This window comes from Leopardus geoffroyi, chromosome D4 (genome assembly GCF_018350155.1).
Source record: "Leopardus geoffroyi isolate Oge1 chromosome D4, O.geoffroyi_Oge1_pat1.0, whole genome shotgun sequence".
Taxonomy (NCBI): Eukaryota; Metazoa; Chordata; class Mammalia; order Carnivora; family Felidae; genus Leopardus; species Leopardus geoffroyi.
The window spans coordinates 7,643,843-7,658,464 of record NC_059342.1 but is presented as its reverse complement, the minus strand read 5'-3'; the positions used below and the strand labels follow the sequence as shown (position 1 = coordinate 7,658,464).

The window sequence follows — 14,622 nt, the reverse complement described above, 5'->3', positions numbered from 1 at the left end:
GAGCGGAGGAGGCAAGAAATCTGAAGGAGGCGAGAAATCTGCATCCAGTATTCAGCCAAGCTTTACCAGTTTCCTTCTGGGACAGCGATGCCCCAGCTCAAGCAGGAGTCACTAGCCACCCAGGCATCTTGTTAAAATGCAGATTCTGTTTCCTAAGGTGTGGAGTGAGGCTCCGGGTAGATCTCCTGGGTGATACTTCTAAATGCTGAATGTTCCAAGATTACCCTTTGAGAAACCCAGTTCTAGGGATCGTTAGACTGCCCTGAGCTTAACGGGATTTTTTTTTTTTTTTTTTTTTTAAAGACAAGAGAAAATAAACAAAAGAACTGGGGCAAGAAGAAAGAAAGGGACAGCTTTTGATGAACCAAACTGTGGCAGCCTCATCCTTCAAAGTGTGGAAGAGTAAAATCTAATTTTAAAATTTAGGGTGGGAAGATAACAGAAAGTGTTGTCTGGGAAAAAAAAAAAAAGAAGAAGCAGAAGAAGAAAAGTCAGAAAAAAAAGGGAGGGGGGAGAAAGATACAAAATGGAAAGACGGCGGAGGACCACGGGGCCGTGTGATTTTGTTTCTCCTGCCTCTGCCCTCCATGCCTGGACACACGCCTGGCCTCGCCGCGTCCCTGTGGTCTCTGTGCCCCGCGCCTTATTAGCAGCCCTGGACGCTCTCGCCAATTCTTAATATTGACAGCACACCAGTCTGCAGCTAGTGTGACATAAAGGGAGAAGAGGGAAATAATTCAAATGTTTTGAGGCTTTTTCAAGGTATCTGGTTCACGCATTCACTACACTGAGAAATGGGGAAATTCTTCCCCTTGGTGTTTCCTGCAGACTGCCAATTCTGGGGCGAGGACGCGGAAGAGGCCTCCAGTGTGCTCGCTTCGTGATCTTCCTCATGTTTTCCGTCTAATCACCTTCTTATCTGTAATGGGACAACTTAACCGACAGAAGAGGGATTTCTGTGTTTCCTTTTGGCTGCCGAAAGGTAATAATATCTGACGTTAAGAGTTTTTCAAAGGTTCCACCCAGAGGCACAGGGGCCTCCCTGGGAAACGGTCTGAAGTCTTGGTAGGGTGAGCCCTGCTTCCTTCGAGAATTCTCTGGACGTCAGAGAGAGCGGGGCGCCCCGGACTGATTTTCCAAAGATTCCAAATATCTACATCGACGTGCACTTGTACCTCCTGAGACAGCCTCCCAAGTTTCTCTGCCGGCGGGTCTGGATCCGGCAGCAAGACGGGAGAAGACGCTTCACACCTGGGGGTCCTGAGCCACCCTTCCCGTGCGCCACTCATCTGGCGTTCTGAAGTGACCTACGGGGCTCATGTATCCAGATCTTCTGGAACCATTACAAGTTTTGTAGAATTAATATAAAACCCTTTCTGTAATGTTTTCCTAACCCGGAATAAAGGGATCCCAGTTACTGTGGTTTTTTTTCCCTGTTATTCTGATGTACACAACGAATCTATTAACTAGCTCATAAATGCAACTTCCCGGCTTCTTGCGCCTCTTGGTTTTGATTAAGAAATGTGTCTAAAACAAAGTTTTACCCAAATGGGCACTGCGCATGTATTTCTTGCTGGCTTAAGGCAAGTCGTTGCTTCCTAACATTGTGGGCTATGGGTAGTAGTCGATCCTCAAAAGGGTCCTTACTCTGCAAGAGGTGGCAAAGCGAATGAGGGTCCAGCTTAGAAAACAAAAATCAAAGCGATGTTTTCGAGAAGCCACATGACCATGTAGAGAGAAGTATGTTGTTTCTGTGCCAACATTTGAACCATATTAAATTTTTATGGAAATTATCAAGTGTCTGGTTTGTAACGCTTGAAACTTGCTGGGGACAAGTGGGACCTCATCCCACTGTATTTGCAATCAGAAAGCGAATATACCCCACAGTGCAAACGGGTATTGAAGTCAGATCATATGGCCCTCTCCAGTTAGTCAACAAATATAAGGTATCATATGTTACTCATGTTGTGTCTGTACAATGCCAGAAAGCTATAATCTCAAGCAAATAATTATTCTGTGAGCGGGCAAATAATGAACAAGGTTGTCTGGCGTGGTTTAAATATAATAATAAGTAAGTTGCCTGAGCCTGCTGTTATTATTAGCATTGATTTCGTGCAATCTGCAAATACGTATCCACTAGAGCATGTATGTTTCCCAGGCTGACAGTCAGATCTCAGTAAATGCAGTATGATTACACATCAGTAGAGCAAATATATTTAGGGCCTGTAATTGGTCCTGCGTAAATGTACCTGAAAGAGATCAAATTACTTAATTTTCTTTGTATCTGTGTTTCTGATCTCCACATGTCACATATGATTCCCCACACATGGACCCACACAAGCCCCGCAGAGTATCAAAAAGCAACATTCAGATGTTGTGCGACTCTGTATTAACGAAGACACTCGTTCCAAATGTTTCAGTGCCAGTCTGTATACCAAAGTGACCAAGCCCCTGCTCCTCAAAGGCACTGGGAAATTCGGAGTTTCTTGCACATGCGGTACTAACTAGGCTCTGTGGATGGTACAACAGAATCATCAGGCCCTATGCTGCCTTCTCTGCCTTCACAGGGCATTCCGGGAGACAGACGGATGGCCGAGTAAATCTGGGATCTGACCCAGCCCGCTCCGACACCCCCCACAACGTTATTTTCTACGTACTAAACTGAGGAAACTGACAGGTGAGAGAATCCACTTTTGGCTTTTAGACATTATTTTTCACTTTTTTTTTTTTTTTAAATGTCAGAAACATTCCCTAAAACTCTAGTTTTTCTAAAAGGTCGCTTGAGTTTCAGGTCTTTCAGGACAGAGAGGGAGAGACGAAGTAAAAGGCAACTAAATTAAGCAAAAGGAAGGGGAAGGGGAAGGGGAGAAACAGAAACGGGAAGAAAGGCCGAGCGCATGCGCGGTGAGGCCCGCTCCCCCTCTCTGTCCCCCACCCCGGGCGGCAGGCCAGGCCAGCTGCAGTTCCTTAATGAAGCAGCATGCTCCTTTCTGCGTCGGCCTCTGCATGTGCTCGTCCCTGTAAGTGGTGACATACGACTGACCCTCTAGCCTGGAGTCACCTCCTCTGTGACACCTTCCTTTATGCTTTCAGCAAGGCCCAAAAGGTCGCTCCCCACACGCCCACCAGGCCTCGCCCGCCGCCCTGCTAACACGCGGCCCTACGCTAATTGGAGGAGCGTGTGTCTCCCCCCGCTAGGCCGTGAGCTTTACGAGGACAAGGGCCTGAGTTTTAGCACTGGGTACAGTGCTTGGCATGTACTCAAGTGACTGCAGATTATTTGCTAAATAAATGCCGAACGAAATGGAGAGAATGAACTCTTTGTAAAAAAAAAAAAAAAAAAAAAAAAAAAACCCCAAAAAACCAAAAAACCAAAAAACAACCATATTGATTTCCTAGACTTCCCTGTGTAGTAAAGCTCATTAAGGCCTTCTAATTAGGGAGGGCCAGTCAGCTTTCATGGTGACGTCAAATAATCAACATCGCAAAAGCCATAAAAACGTATTTGTGGGTTCTGCCGATTTGAAAGTTCTATACGACTACTGTAAAATATCGATGTAATTATTTTGCTATCTAACCATGTGGGGAAACAATACTAATACCAATACCCACATGTGGTTGTATCTTTTTATTTTTTCGTGGACGCGATGCACTGACCTCTTTTATTAATGTTCTGAGAAATACGCAGCAACACTGGCGAAGTGAGTGAGCGAGCAGTTTTCCTACCACACCCTTTTCCAAACTTGACCTAAAACATACACAGACCCATTGGGAACACGTTATTAGCAATAATTCGAGGCACATAAATGTGTGCCTTCTTCATACATAAAGGAAAAGAAACTGTTTTAAATTGCCCTTTAAAAGCTGAGCTAATATGCTCTCAAATATGCCAGGAAAGAGCCTCTCATCAGGGCTTCTCGTGCAAAGAAACAAGATCTTTGGGACCGTGCCCTGAGTTGCCCCGAGTCAAGTATGCCCAAAGAGCAGGTCAAGTAATTTCGCATGACGCCCTGCCCCGGCCCACCACCCGACAGCTCTCCGGGTGGGAGGCGGACGCTGCCACCCCATATGATCCCAGGTGACAAGGACGCCGAGCTCCAGAGCTCTCTGTGTTCAGAGTACGGGGGCCGTAGCAAGGCCTTGGCTCTGCCTTTCCCTTTGGCAGTGGACTGGCTCCCCTGTAATCGTCTTTGACTGCAAAGATGAGAAACGCCACCGCTTGCCTTCAGTTCTATTAAGAATTGGCATGCTTCGTTTAACAGAGCTAAGCAATATATTTATTTACTATGGTGTTTCCCAAAATGATTGCTGAATTCTGTCATCTTTTGACTGAGAAACTGTTTGCGGGTTGCAACAGAATGTATGCTAACATACATACAGCAACACAAACCTCCAAGACAAACTGTTTAAGTCAATTTGCTATCATATAAGCACATAGGTGCAAATATGTGCATATGCACTTGTGGGTACAGCCATGGGCACACACTTTAACACTTGCACACATAGCCCACACAGATTCTGTAATAAATGTGTGTGTTTAAGATCTGTGTGCAGGGGTGTAGAGGCAAGCATGAATTTGCCAAGAGAGAAAAGGAAATTCACACACGAAGAGAATAATTTACCATAAATTGGCCCACACGGAGTCTATTCCAAAAAACAGAGTGCAAGATGCCAAATTTTTAATGGCTCTTACTATTCTAGATCTGGCCCTGACAAGCTTTGGAAGAGATACAAGTGGGCAGGAAAGATGGGATTAAAAAATTATATCTTAAGCCTTTTCACTTTCAAATGTAAAATTTCCACCACCATGACAGGGGGAAAGAGAGTGATAGGGATATTTTCCTGACACTGTGCTTTTCTCAACAAAAAGCCGTCGATTTTCATTATGCACTGCTTAAATATAAATTCTGTACTTGCTAAAAGTCATCTGTGTCTGGCTGCTTAAAAAAAGCAGCAGATATGGAAATAATGGAACTCAAACCTTAGCCCCAGCAGCCATTACAAAGGTGTGAGCTCAGCGTGACTCGCATGGCAGCTCCCGGGTCCTAGGACTGACAACCTTTTGTGACAACCCGCACCATTTCATCAAAGCCACTCACTCGCCTGCTTCCAAAACGCATCACTTCCAGTTTTCTTCCTTTCACAGCTGAGCTTGTCCACGTGGCCGTCCCTGCACACACCTGACTGGCACCAAGCAGGTACCAAGGGCTTCGTGCCTTCAGCATGCTCTTCTCCTTCCTTGCTCTGACTGCAAATTACCTATCGCCGCTCTGAGCCCTTCCCCCCCTCGGTTGTTGAGAAAATCGCTCTCACGCCTTGCCCCTTCTTCATTATCCCTTGGTTCACCCATGGGCAAGCAGCTGTCACTCAATCTATTTGCCCTTTCCAATCATGACCGTTTAGGTTTTGTGACCCACGGGATATCCAATCGCTGTATGCATACACTGAGTTTCAAGATCCCTGTAATTCTTAAGAAAATACTCTGGCTAAGAATCATAATCCTAATGCCCTTCACTTAACGCCATTTCTACCCTCTCTCTTTGGAACTTGACTCCATTGATCCCAAGAATGACAGGTCTACATAAAATTCTACCTAAAACTGCCAAGCCTGGGTAGGATGTGGATCATCTCAGGTGTATTCACTTGATGAGAATACTGGCCTATTATTCGGAATAGTTAGCCTTTGCCTTAAATTTAAACTTCTATGGTTTCTTACACTGCAAACAGTTACAAAAAGCTGAGTGAAACATGTTCCGTTTAAGACACGTTTCTTCCTTTATTTCATCTCTCTGATTGTCTTCTAGAGCCAGTAATCCTGGCATGAAAGAATTTAGCACACAGTAAGTTCTCCAAAAATAGTTAGCCATTATTATTATTATCGTCTTTTAGGCGACCACATTTTCCTCCTCTTTTACAAGTGAAGGAAGGGAATTAAGGCCAGAAAGGTTGAGTGGCTTGATAAAGTTGCACAGCTGAACATGGCCTTCCGGCTCAATTATTTAACCAAGTTTTTCCTCCATGTAACTCCAAGGGAATGTTACTTCTCAAAAGGTCAAGGAGAGGGGCGCCTGGGTGGCGCAGTCGGTTAAGCGTCCGACTTCAGCCAGGTCACGATCTCGCGGTCCGTGGGTTCGAGCCCCGCGTCGGGCTCTGGGCTGATGGCTCAGAGCCTGGAGCCTGTTTCTGATTCTGTGTCTCCCTCTCTCTGCCCCTCCCCCGTTCATGCTCTGTCTCTCTCTGTCCCAAAAATAAATAAACGTTGAAAAAAAAAAATTAAAAAAAAAAATACATCTTAAAAAAAAAATAAAAAAAGGTCAAGGAGAGAACGAAAGAAACGTGTCTTGGAAGGAATCCAAACACATTTTTTTTTCTTTTGTTTCCTCACGAAGTGAAAAACAGTAATAGTTTAAAGTTACTGCAGCGAATAGGGTCAACCATCCTAAATTATACCAATCATTCTCACCGAAGTGTGAGCACAGAGCGAACCATTAGTGATGACTGAAAAGTACCGTAAGCCTCATGTTCTTGGTTCTGATCTTCTTTTGTGAGACGTGACATGAACACTCAACCTGAGCATTCTACAAGGACCTCAAGGTTGCAAACGATGAAATACCTTACGACCTAAATGCTTGCTCATTTCATCCAGCGAAGGGGTCCCTGTATTTACCACCAATTTATCCACGGTGACAAGTATTTGTTGTAGTGCTTCTAATCCCATCTGGAGCAAAATTCCTCAAGAAGGAGGAAATAGTTCATTTTACTGTTTTCCTCGGCGGTACAGAAGAATCCTGCGTCACATCAGAACCCGCGTCACGTGAGAAGGCGCGTGGCTATCAGCTGTTAAGCCTGGCCTAGGCCTCTCCTCTGAGCTCCAGGCCTACCGCCTAGTCAGCATCACCATACTGATGGCTCACAGACACCCCAAAGTAAATTCCAACAATGACCTTTCCCAAAACGGAGTCTACATTCCCTGCTCCCCATTCACCCAGCAGCGTAGGCCCAGAGTCTGGACATAATCCTTGACACATTCCTCTTTCCCAGACCCACGTCTACTCTCCAAGTCCTCAGAAGTATCTCTCAAACATACCTATTCTCTCCATCAACATTTGACCTCCCTGATCTAAGCCACCCTCTCCCACGTGGTCTACTTTAACATGTTCCTAACAGGTCCACCCGTTTCCCTCTCCCCCCACCCCCATCTAGTCTCCACACTGCTACCAGAGTTCTGTGTTAGAAATCGGAAATCTTAGGGTGTTGCTCTCCTGTGGTACAGTCTTCAGCCTACGGTCTCCTACCTCGTCCTCTTCGCCGTGCCCTCCTTCCCTCTCATCCCTCTGCTCCATCCACACTGGTCTTGCAGTTCCTCAAAGGTGCCATGACCTTTCTCACCGCAGGGCATTTGCATGCGCTATTTCCTTTGCCTAGAAAACATTTTTCTTCCTATTTGCCTGCTTAAATCCTCATCTTTTACAGTTTAGCTGAAATATCCCTTTTTCAGGAAAGCATTCTCTGTCCCCAAGCTTAGGTTTAGTCTCCTTCTTCTAGAACATCCTCACGGAAGGTGAGCCCCTTCAGGACAGGGGCCAGCCGATGTGCGAGTGTGCACACTGAGCTCTCAATGCAGATTTGCCGATTAATGGACAAATGAGTTATTCTATATTGAAATGCAAGTTATTTACATTCTAATGTTTCTTTCCCTCCCTCCCTCCCTTTCTCTTTTTTAAAACTACGTTTCTAGGGCTTAAAATCTACTCAGAAAAACTGTACACTCCTAAGCACGGGGCTTGTTCTAACAAACAATGGGGAATACTAAAAGATGAGTAGAACTCAACAGACCCTCAGGTCTGGAGGAAAAAAAAAAAATATTTGTGAAGCCCTCTATAATTTCTAAGTGCTATATGAAATGCAAATGTTTTCTAGATTCCAACTGCACACACAGAAATATCTCAACTCATTTTGACAAAGTTATTCACCAGGGAGATGAATAAATAGCTTCACTAAATACATATGGTGCAATTATACCCAGCAATAAGTGACAATAGGTCTTGCTTTATAGTGATCTAAAAATTCAAAGCCCAATTCTTTCAGCTGCTCAGTAAATAATACTGAAAAGACGTGGTGGTAAAGCAACTGAAGAACAGGCTGTATTAGTAAACGCTAATGATCTCTTTACGATCGTCAGAGCCACTTCTCTTTCTTCCGAGGGAAGGAAAGCTTCTCGTAAATTAAGAAGAAAAAAAAAATAGACATCCACGAGCTACAGCCAAGAACAAAATGAAAGCAGGGAGTCCTTCTTTTGATCTTTCAAAAGTAGTATTTAGTTAAAGAATGTATGCTGTACTACAGAAAAACATGACCAGAAACATGAGTGTTTGGGACCTGAAAAATACAGTCGTTGGCAGCTGGCCTTTAAAAAATACATTTATAAGATAAGAAGAAGAAGAAGAAGAAGAAGAAGAAGGGAAGAAGGAGGAGGAGGGGGGAGGAGGGGGACAAGGAGAAGGGGGAGGGGGAAGAAGAAGAAGAAAAAATGTATTTGTCTCCATAGCTCCAAAATTCAGGGCAAACTGACACTGACTTTAATGAAAGGGGTCAGTTTCAGACTTCTTTTTAGAACGCAGAAGCCTTGCAAGTAGTTGGTGTAATTAGCAGGTTAGATATGCAAATCCAATTCAAACTTGAAATGTCTGAGATGGAAAAGCAACATCAACAGGAAAGAGAGAAGGAAGGAGGGAAGGAGGGGAGGAAGCATGAGGCCTGCACCCTCGTCCCTCCGGACAACCTGAGGTCAGCCGAAGCCACAGTTGAGACAGAGGAGGGCCCTTGGGGTACTTGAAGACAAGAGGGGGAGAGGGTCCACCCAGACGGAGAGAATTTAGAGAATGACAATCATCAAGATCCCTAACTACTGCCCTATTTAGAGCTCTTGTTTGCATGCTCTCTGAACTTGTGGTATTTATTATTTTTCTAATTTGAGCAAACCATGTAAGCTTTTTGGCACCTCAAAAAAACAAAATCATATGGCCAATAAAAATGTTTATTCAAGGGGGAAAGAGTTAGCTTAACAGCATTGGTGTCCTACTTTACTGGCCATCTGACTGCTGGGAGTTGGTGGTCGGCCTTGCTGCCCTTCTGCCTGTCTGGGGTCCATTGGGTTGAGCCCCCCCACCCCCCCCCCCCGCACCGCCCCCCTGCCGGAACCAGGAGCCTCCAGAGGGCAGCACCCCCTGCAGGGGATCCCATGGCATTCTCTGATCTGGATCGGACCACAAGCTCACCCAATTTGAACCTTCTTTGCACGCTGTGTATTTCCTTCATAATGATTTACCCGTATGTCATTCAATAAGCATTTCAGGGATCATCCGTGTAATGTCTGCCTCCCGCGTTCTGCATCTGTCTTGTCTACCCCTCTGCTTCCAGAGCCTAGCGTAGTCCCCGGAGCCGGCCGGGTGCTCAACGAATGAAAATGACAAAATCTGGGACTGATGTGTAATATGAGGTCAGACTATCCAAACGGCAAAGCTATTCTGCATCATCCTTGAGTGAGTGATCAAAAATCAATGATCTGAAGTTGTCAAGTAATTATCCTGCGGTGACAATGAGGAAGGCTGGAAACAAGCATAGAATAAGTGTTATCGAGGACAATGCTTCTCAGACTTTAACCCGCACACAAATCTCCTGAGGTAATCACTCACAAATCTCTGACTGGGTAGGTCGGGGTTGGGACCTGAGGGTCTACTCACCTAAAAAAAGCAAACAAACAAACAAAAACCAAAAAACAACTGCTGCTTATCCTCAGGCCATGCTTTAGAAGGTCAGGTCCCAGGAGGCCGAAGGGACAACCCAAACACAGCCTTTCCTCCCTGTGAAATCTTACTTATTTTGCCTTAAAAAGCTCCACATTGTGATCCTTGTTCATGTAGTTCCTGGTTTAGACACTCACACAGATGTCTGTTTGGAAGGGAAGAAGGATCACCCTTTCTTGGTTTTCTCTGGGACCTGGGATCTGCACTACCTAGGTTCTCTGGTGAATTCTGCATCTTTCTAGAAAAGTAACCATGTCTTTACTATTCTGGTGGAAGTTTCAGTCGTGTCAAGGGAATGTGGCCAGAAAAAAAAAAATCAACTTGGATTTTTCTAGAGAGCATTCTTTTTTATGGTAAACGATTTAGAGAATATTTGCCTTTTTTTTTCATTCTTTGGAGAAATTAGCACATATACACCACTTAGGTGTTTCTAAAACGCAGAGGGTCCTTTTTATCAGGATTTCTTTCCATTTCCGTGATCAAGGTCACAGGAATCATTTTTCAAGTTGCTAAGTCATTGTGAAAGCCTGAAATGGGCTGATGGTTATTGACACTTTGATCTCTTACACCAACTTCCCTATCTTAATATTCAGTGACTTCTTCATGAAGTGATAGAGTTTGGGTCGTTCCCCCAAACAGTGACATAATAATGTAGATATTTTCCGCAGGAAATGTCTGAATGTGTCTTCCTAAACATGGTCTTGCTCCACACCGCGACGCAAACAGCTGAACCATATTCATTCTTCTATGGATTAAAGATAAATAGTTTGAAATATGTTTTTGATAACAGTTCTTCTGATAGCACTCGATGTGGCTCTCCTGGAGGAGTCCTGCCAATGGTAATGAAATTTGTTCATTATGTATATGCCTCGTCTACCTCCAGCATCACACACGCACAGGCACTTGCTGAGAAGTCAAAATGTGGCTTTATGTCTGTAGTACACCCATCAACATATCAAAATCCAAATTTAGAATCCTAATTCACAATACCATTTTTTTTCCCCTTTTTTCTCCTCCTCACTTGGAGGAAATTAAATTCAGTCTTTGTTGGAAGGAAATGTAAAATGTGTTTCACACATACATTTAACACTAATCTGTTCTCCCTACCTTAATTATGCTTTGAATTTCTGTGGGATCTGATATTCCAGGGACTCAATTTACTTTGATAAATATTCATTGATTCTCCTCCCCCCATCTCCATTAGTGCTGCTAAACATCATCCTCCATTTTGCATTTGGAGAAACTGAGGCACCAAGGAGGAATCTCAGGGTTGCCACTTACCACAACCGTAGAGCTGGAAATGTGACTGAGAAGCCCCCTCTGACAAAGGGGCAACCCTCCCGCAAAGTTGAGAAATAGCAGGACAATGTTCCAGGATTAAACCAGAGGTAGCCTGCTCATATTCCAGGCACAGCTATGTTCCTATTTTTTCTTTTCCCTCGTACAAAGTGCAAGAACAGAATAGCTGCCCTGTGGTTGAAGAGAAATGATTGCAGAAAAGAACAGTTGGAGAAAACAAGGCAAAAGTACTTGGATTTTAGTCAGTGGGAGTCCATCACAGTAACTAATGGGCTGAGAATGTTTCTATTTTTTCACCAAGTAATCCATATGCAAATTTCCTGCAGTATTCAATATGCACTTCCAAGCTCAGTAAATGTTTTCTATTCTTTTCTGCTTAGCTCTCTCAGCTTTTTCCAATTAGGCCCTGTTTATTTAGAAAAAAAAGAAAATGTCTAAAGAAAGGATTAAGCTCTGCATCTTATGGAAAAAGAATGAATATCAGAAATTCTTTCAGGATCTAGAGGATGCATTCTTTACGCATCCTCCCCACTGGGATGGGTAATGAGAATAAAGTAAGAGGAGGATGAAGCTTTTTACTCCATTTGGTTTGTTCAGCTGAAAACATGCCTTTGACTCTGGAATTAAATCCAAAATTCATGACAATTCAGACAATGGTGCACACAGACTAAGCCTGTGGGCAAAAATAAATAAATAAAAGAGAGATGGGGAAGCTCAAAAGGACCCACCTGGAGAGCAGAAGTTCCACAAAAGCAGAAGAATTCACTATGGGAGGAGGGGACGAGGGGACAGGCTGTGGGGGGAGGAAACACACAGGGCTGATGCCAGCAGCTGCTTAGGTGAAGGTGACCCAGGAAGCAGCACTGCGAGTCCCAGGGATGACTCAGAAAACATGGCCCCCCAGGGGTGTGGGAGGGAGCGTCTCCAGCGGAAGTCCGGTCTTTCCATCCTGGATCACGACACTCGTGAAGACAGGTGGTGTTCTGCCCGGCTCTCTCAGGATTGAAAATGAAAGTGAAAGGCCATTTTGTGCTTAAAAAAAAAAAGGCAGTTCCATCAAAGTTTATCAATAAAACCTCTGCACTTGAATTTCCTGGAAGACACAGGGTTTGAGGTGTCATGGCGCCTGAGAAAGATTTTCTGCTCCTGAGAAGGGCCTGCTTCAAAGGGCCGTTGTGAAACTCAAAGAGGGAACATATATACAATATTTCTACAAACTTAAAAGCATCGTACCAATGAAAGAGGGCTCATGAGCAGTGGCTGTGGTTGGCATTCGATTAAAGAACAGGAAGTACCCAAGATGCCTCTGGGATCGCAGAACACAGTCTTACCAAACATGGTCATGAAGAGTTAAGTATAAAAAAAAAAAAAAAAAAAGCCAAAACGTCAGATCATTTAATCTCTCAGCATTTAGAGATTCAAGAGCCAAAGGAAAAAAAAATTGATAAATTATATTTAAGGACTAACTGGTCACCTGGTGACTGAATAATATATCTAGTTCTTCAAAACTCCCTATGTTGAGTTTGGTTGCTTAAGAGGTAGAACATAAAAAAGCAAAATCTAGGGACGCCTGGCTGGCTCAGTGGGTGGGATGTGTGACCCTTGATCTCCAGGTCTCGAGCTGCAGCCCCACATTGGGTGTAAAGCTTCCTTTAAAAACAAAATGCGGGGCGGTGGGGGGGGCGGCGCCTGGGTGGCTCAGTCAGTTGGGCATCCCACTGCGGCTCAGGTCATGATCTCACAGCTTGTGAGTTCGAGCCCCAAGTCCGACTCTGCTGACAGCTCGGGGCCTAGAGGCTGTTTCAGATTCTGTGCCTCCCTCTCTCTGTGTTCCTCCCCTGCTTGCACCCTGTCTCTCTCTCTCTCTCTCTCTCTCTCTCTCAAAAATAAATAAGGATTTTCAAAAAATTTAATAAATAAAAGGAGAATCTAGGGAAAGGAAGGTGTCAATATAATCAGCAGGAGAAATTTAAGTTTCCCTTTAATTGCAGCTAGGGGAAGACCTGGAATGCAGTACACAAACAAGCCAGTGGTTAAGGCCATTCCGTGGTCTGCTCTGCCCATGAATATTTCCTACTACAATCTATATTCTCTGGATTTAGGAAAAACAAAAAAAAGAAGGAGGAGAAGAAGAACAAGAAGAAGAGAAAAAAGACTTCCAACTCTGGTCATACCACCTGCTTACACTGTCCATGAAAAAAAAAAAAAAGTCTTGTGGTTAACATTACCCAAAGGTCATTTATAAAAGTTAAATTCTATTCTTCACTGCAGCAGTTGAAAGAAAAAGAAATCACCTCCAATAGCTTTCTAAATTTTATTTTTAAGTTTCAAGACACAGCAATGCTCTCAAATTTCAATTCCTTAAATCGCGAGCTTAGAGAAAAATAAACCAAACAAAAGCCTGCCAAAAATCCAGGCGAACTATTAAAATGTTACGAGCAAGTGCCCTGGGTTTGAGACTATAGTTGGTATCCAAATCAACAGAAATGTCCTGGACAGAAGCCTCCAGATCACCATGGAACAGGCTTTGATGCCCTTTGTCTAATTCTGTGGAGACCCAACCCTCAAGCGGAATATTTTTGGCCCATCAAATAAAGGCCTTTCCCAGAAAGCCAGAGGGCTTGGAGACATCATTCTGATTCTCAGCCCATTCTTAAGTAACTCGACACACTGGATCTGGCTTCTAGCTTTAGGATGCACCAAAAGACTTTACATGGAGGGGTTTTTTGTTTTGTTTTTTTTCTTTCTTATTTTTTTCTTTTGATCCCATGGACCCATTATACTCTTTTCTTCTTTGATTACCAAACTGGCTTCTGCCTTCGGCCAACTCTGAATAAACCCCCAAAGAGTCATTCTGTTACAGGAACAGCCTTGCACACGAGAGGGCTGACCATGCTTGAACAACTCTGGATGGATATTTAGTCTCTGGCTGGCTGTTTCTCCTGCAGTATCGCTGAAACCTTTGGAGCTCCCCCCACCCCCAAAAAAGGGAAGAGTTCTGCCTCACCTCTCAGGCACATCAAGAACAGGAACAATCTACCCGTGCAGGCTCGAGCTGATCAAGCCCCCGCATCTTCCCTGGCAAATTGTCTAAAAACTCCATCCTGAGAACCCGCCCTGGAGCTCAGCATGGCTTACGCAGCTGGAGCTAAAACCTAAAAACTCTCTACTGGGCCTCCAAGCCCCCCTGCCTTCCACCGTGCTACGGAATGGGAAGAAAATCGCCAAGTGGCTCTCTATCTGCGGGTCTCGTTCCTCCTTTGAAGGTGTGGCCTAGGGGTCTCAAATGGAAAAGCAGGATAAAATCGTCCGCAAGCCGTGGGTTTGGAGTCCTCGCCCGAGCGTTTTACGCTGCCCACACGCCAAACCTGTTCTTGTTTATGCACTAATCAATGTATTTGGACTGAATAACACTTCTCCAGTTTGGCGGCCTTGCCAATTAATGTCTTTGCCTCCACCTTTATAATTAGCACATCTAAAAGAACACTGTAAGGGTTGCTATCGAGGTGGCTCTGAG

The 14,622-nt window shown here is 44.3% G+C and overlaps 1 protein-coding gene across 5 annotated transcripts in view; it reads right to left on the bottom strand.

Moving 5' to 3' along the window:
* GLIS3 (GLIS family zinc finger 3) overlaps positions 1–14,622 on the bottom strand; it is a 448,764-nt gene that overhangs the window by 108,352 nt on the left and 325,790 nt on the right. The window lies entirely within an intron of this gene.